Source organism: Tupaia chinensis, unplaced genomic scaffold (genome assembly GCF_000334495.1).
Source record: "Tupaia chinensis unplaced genomic scaffold, TupChi_1.0 Scaffold000070_1, whole genome shotgun sequence".
Classification (NCBI taxonomy): domain Eukaryota; kingdom Metazoa; phylum Chordata; class Mammalia; order Scandentia; family Tupaiidae; genus Tupaia; species Tupaia belangeri.
In genome coordinates this window covers 5,121,817-5,127,329 of record NW_006159530.1, presented here as the reverse complement: position 1 = coordinate 5,127,329, position 5,513 = coordinate 5,121,817, and the positions used below count along the sequence as shown (strand labels likewise).

Genomic DNA, 5,513 nt, shown 5'->3' with positions numbered 1-5,513 from the left:
CACCGGGTGCGGGACGGAACCCGCGGTCGACTACGTGGGAGTCCAGCGACATAGCCATTACGCTAACTGCTGGTTCCTTCTGTCTCTGTCTTTCTAGCAAGCACTTGCGCCCTATAAAATTTCTCTCAAAAAAAAAAAAAAAAAAAAAAAAAAAGTCTTTTTTCCAGGACTGGCCTGATAGTACAGTGTTTAAGCACTCTGCATAGTGTGCTGGATTCCTCCAGACAGCCATGGTTCGAATCCCAGCCCAGGTGGCTTAAGAACATATAGGAGATACCCAGAGTTTTGATGGGCTGAAGAAATGGGGAAGAGGACTGGGGAGTGACCACGCCCCGTCGTGGAAGTGCTTGCTCTCTCTTTTTGGTGAGTGCATACTCTGGCAATTAAGCAGACTGACAAAACTAGATGGGGGAGAATCTTTTTCCTCTATAATGAGCATGTGTTCCTTATTTAGCTTTTTAAACTACTTATGGAGATACCATAAACTCTCAGTAGTTAAAAAAATAGCGCAGAGGTGCTTGCTGTTTTCGAAGTTTCTTTATTTCATGAAAGAAAGAGAGAGATCTTTGACAGGGTCTCACCTGCCACAATTTCCTCCGCCTCCCCCACCCCCCAGCCAGGATCACGGCCACGCCTATGGGCACACCTGTTGTGTTCAGGTTGACCCAGGATCTGAACCTGGGGCCTTCCCATATGGCTCCTGGATCATGCAACCACAGCTTTCCTACTGCTTAGCAACCTTCTTGTTTATGCTTTGCTTTTGTTTTGTATTGCCAGAGGGTGTGTGCACTTACCAGAGACAGAGAGAGAAAGAAAACCTCTCCGTCTGGTCACGCCACCATCTTTTCCCCTCCGCTTTATCTTCTCAGGATTCAGGGCCATGCATGCACATGCACACGGTGTGTTTTCCACCCACTGGGGACCGGATTCAAACCCTCAGTGGCCATATAGGATCTGGCTCCCTACACACAGCGCTTAACCACTGTGCTAAGGAGTTGGCCCTCCTTGTTAAAGTTTCTGTGTTTGCAGAGGGGCCAGCAGGTGGTGTGGTGGTTAAGGGCACTGGACTCCCACATGGCCAACCACGGGTCAAGTCCCAGACCTGGTGGCTTGCTTTCTCACTCCTCCCCCACCCCCATTCTGTCCCTCTATGGTCAAATTAAAATAAATAAATAAAGTTAAATAAAATGATTTAAAAAGGGGGGGAGGCGGCAGTTGGCGTGGTGGCTAGGGCCACTGAATTCCCACATGGCTGACCACGGTTTGAGTCCCAGACCTGGTGGCTTGCTCTCTCATTCTCCTACCCCCACTCCCCACCCCGCCCTCTCTTTTTCGCTCTGTCCCTCTCTGGTCAAATTGAAATAATTAATAAAGTTAAGGAAAATGATTCTTTAAAGAAAATCTTTTTATGTTTGCTTTTAAATATAACCACCTATTACATACATGCTATTAACCGAAATTTTATTGGGTTCTAGGAAAAACACTGACGTGGCCACAAATACTTTATCTTTTTAAAATTTTGACAGAGGGCACATGCATTTGCCAGAGGGAAAAGAGGAGTGAGAAAGTACCCCCTAAGGGAGATGGCCACATCACAATCCCTTTTCCCTCTCCGTTTCCCCCTCTTTTCTAGATTTTGGGCACACTTGCACATGCACCTGGCATGTTTCTCAAATCACCGAGTCTGGGACTTGAACTGCACAGTTTGGCCATATGGGATCCACCCGCTTTAATCACCGTGCTACAGCTGGCCTGACATATGTTTAAAAGAGTTGGTATAATTCCTATAGAACTCTGTTCTCTCTGGGACCAGCAGTTAGCATAATGACTATGCCACTGGACTCCCATGTAGTTGACCATGGTTCGAGTCCCGGACCTGGTGGCTTACATTCACACCGGGTGTGTGTGCGTGTGTGCCCAAGATTCCGAGAGGAGAAGGGACTGCGGCGTGGCCATCCCCCTCCCCCCCACCCCCGGGGGTGATTTCTCCATTTCTGTCTCTCTGTCTCTCTCTGTCTTTCTGTGGGGGGGGCCGCCCCCCTTTAAAAAAAAACTTCCCCAAAAAAAAAAAAAAAAAAAAAAGAACCCCGTTCTCTCAGATAAGAGATAGACTCTAGACTTTTCTGTAAGGTAAGTCTTCAATTTCCAGCTAGTCATCAGCTCCGAGAACAAGTTCCAGTCAGCGACCCTGAATTTCATTTGGATAAAGCCAGGAAGGCTCTGTCAACCAGGGACACTGTGGCTGTCATAGCCACGTAGCGATTTCCAGGTGTTAGGGCACTTTCGCACATTCTGCTTTATACTGCCTGGGGTTTATCAGTTAAACCTGTTTTTCAAAGTATGACTTTCCTAGCCTGAAAAAAAGTGTTGAAAATGAGAAAGACTGGATCTTCAGCGTTGAGCTCGCCGACTGGCTCAGGAACGTCCTTGTCAGAGCGGCGGTTCAGAGTCCAGGCCGATAAGACCTTTGCCTTGAACTGCCGATCTTCTGTCTGCTCAGCAGACGGGTATCAAGGGCCTGTACCTAGGGTCGGGCTGCTTGGCTCAGGAAGTCTGCCAGGTCCCGCAGTCCCGAGTGAGAAATCTGTATCCTATATATGCAGACTGTGAGGATACTCAGGGCTAAAATGGAATTCAGTCTGTGAACTATTGTTTGTTCATTTTTATTTAAGATTTTGGCCACAGCATGCGTGAGCTTGCCAGAGGGAGACAGAGAGGGAAAGTGAGCGATTACCCCCAGGAGGAATGGCCACACTGCAATCCCTTCTCCTTTCTCCTGAGATCTTGGGGACGCACATGCATGTGCCCAGCGTGATTCTCAGTCCACTGGGTCCAGGCTGGAATTACAGTGAGCCACGTGCCTTAGCCACTGCGCCACCTGCCGGCCCCTGTCTCTGAACTATCGCAAGAGAGAGGCCCTGTTAAAATGGGCAGGATCAGGATTCTGAGTAAGTTTTTCCTATTTCTGTCTTTTTCGGTTTTTAATTTAGTGTTTGCTAGAGGACATATATGAGAGAGGGAGAGAGAGAGAGAGAGAGAGAGAGAGCCCTACAGAGGGGCCTGGTCATGCTGCAATCCTTTCTCCTACAATTCTCTACGCCACTAGGATTCTAGGCAGGTGCCCAGTGTGTTTTTCAAGTCTCTGGGGCCAGGACTCGAACCCTACTAGTCCCGTGAAATCTGGCCATCTCTGCACAGTGCTTAACTACTGTACTATAGGGCAGACCCCTTTCTATCTTTTTGTATGGATGGTTTTCTGGATCCTCACTGAAGCAACTAAGAGTGATAGACATATTGTTCAGGAAATAAAATATGCATTTTTAATGTAATGTTTTAAAAAGCACTGTTTTTACAGTTTATTTCTGTATTTCTCCCATGAGGGAGAGACACAGAGAGAGAGAGAGAACCCTCGCTGGAGTCTTGCTGGCATGCTCCATCTCAGCCTGGTCCGGCCTGGATCGTGGGCATGCTCAGGGAGGGCTCCAGATGCAAACCCGGCCCTTCCCTGTGCGCGTCCCAGAGCTTCACGTCTCATCACCACGCAGCGCCTAGAGCCTTCCTGCGGTTTTCAAGGGATGCGAGCTGGATGCTCCCTACCGTATTTCCTTTTCTTGTGGAGGTTGTGGCTTGGGAGCCAGCAGGTGGCATGGTGGTTAAGGTGCTGGACTCCCACATGGCCTACCACAGTTTGAGATCTAGGACCTGGTGGCTTACTTTCTCACTTTCCCTCTCTGTCTCTCTCCTATAGCAAATACTACTACAACTAACAATAATAATAAATACTACTACAACTAACAATAATAATAAATACTACTACAACTAACAATAATAATAAATACAAGTTCTTTTTAAAAGAGAGCACTGCTGTCATGGAACTAAGCCAACCGACTGCCTGGCGCTGGCAGCCTGGGAGGGCAGGGAAGGGCCCCAGATCGCACTTCCTCAGGGTTCCCGAGGGCTCCCTCCCATGGAGGCCTGGAGCTGGGAAAGCAGTCAACTACTTGCTTGTCCCCCCACCCCCCCACGCTTTCAGTTTTCTGGGGAAGGAGATGGGAAAGGCAAAGGGGCTTTAGGGGCCCAGGCTCGCCTCAGGCAGGCTGTGGGTAGGCAGTTTCTCCTCATCGCTCCCTGCCTGGGTCGTAATTCCTCTCCTCTCCTTTCTCTTTCTACCTGGGTCCACCCTCCAACACACCCTCCCCTGAAGGGTGCTTCGCTCTCTATTTGCTTTTCAGTTTTTGAAATAGGGCACCTGCACTCACTGGGGGGAGAGAGAGAGAGAGAGAGAAAGAGAGAAAGTGAGAACTCACCCCCCAGGAAGACAGCCATGCAGACGGCCATGCAGTCCCTTCTCCTCTGTCTCTTGGGATTTTGGGCGCACATGCCTGGCCTGTTCTTCAAGTCGCTGGGTCGGGGACTTGAAGCACACAGTTGGCCGTGTGCCTTAACCTCCACGCCAGCTGCTGGCCCGAGGGCTCCTTCTCTGCACTCCTCCAGCTCCATGTGGGCCTTTGTCTCCTGCAATTTTTACCTTGAGTTTTTCCAACTAGCCAACACCCCGTGTGGCTTCCGTGTGCTCTCACGGTATTGCTGACAAGCCCGCCTGGAAAGTTCCTACGTCCTTCACCTTCTTCCCCCAGGGCCAGCTAGCGGTCTGTGCTGGTGCGGAAGGATCTTCTCATCGGAGAGCCGGCCTCCTAGCCCAGCTCCTCCGCGGGCAAGCTCTGTGCCCTTTCTGAGCTCGTTTTCTCCACGGGCCCACGGACAGTAAAAACCTTCTTGCTGGGCTGAAGATCTGTGAAAGGGCCGCACACCAGCTCCGGCGGTAGTCTCCTCGTTCAGGAGGTTATTGTGAACACCAGGTGAGAACATGAATGTAGAAGGGACTTGGCGGCCTGTGAAACTCTCGCTACACTTTGGACTCTGCACCGCTAATGCATTAATATTACAAATGCTAATGAGGGTGCAGGGAGGTAAGAGGACCCGCTAGGTATTCTGGAAGGGTGTCACTTTCACGATCTCCGAATTAGATGGACAGGCATCATGGTCACACTGCTAAAGCATCAGGGGACCAGCAGTTGGTGTAATGGCTATGTCGCTGGACTCCCATGTAGCTGACCGCGGTTCGGGTCCCGGACCTGGTGGCTTAAACTCACGCTGGGCATGTGTGTATGCATGCCCAAGGTCCTGAGAGGAGAATGGAGGAGAAGGGATTGCGGTGTGGCCAGCCCCGCGGGGGGTGATTTCTCACTTTCTGTCTTTCTGGTGAGCTCACGCACTCTATAGCAAAAACCTCTCCAAAATAAATACATAAAAAATAAAACAAACATTGGAGTCATGTTGTGACCAGTCCAAATTCTTTTGTTGGGGCAGAACATCTCATTTTTTATTCTTTTAGGCTTTTGCCATAGGACGTGTGCTCGACACAGAGAGAGAGGTTAAGTTGCTACAGTCTACTCAGCAAGAAATAAGAGGACATCCGGACACAGTCGCATCTATCGGAGTTTAATAAGCAC

General features: G+C 49.7%; 1 long non-coding RNA gene across 1 annotated transcript in view; it reads left to right on the top strand.

Annotated features, from left to right (window-relative positions):
- The window catches only part of LOC102480333 (uncharacterized), a 20,929-nt gene extending 15,841 nt beyond the window's left edge, over window positions 1–5,088 (top strand). Inside the window, exon 3 of the long non-coding RNA XR_333615.2 lies at window positions 4,638–5,088. This is a non-coding gene — a long non-coding RNA (uncharacterized LOC102480333). The remainder of the gene's footprint in view (window positions 1–4,637) is intronic.
- The last annotated feature ends 425 nt before the right edge of the window (window positions 5,089–5,513 follow it).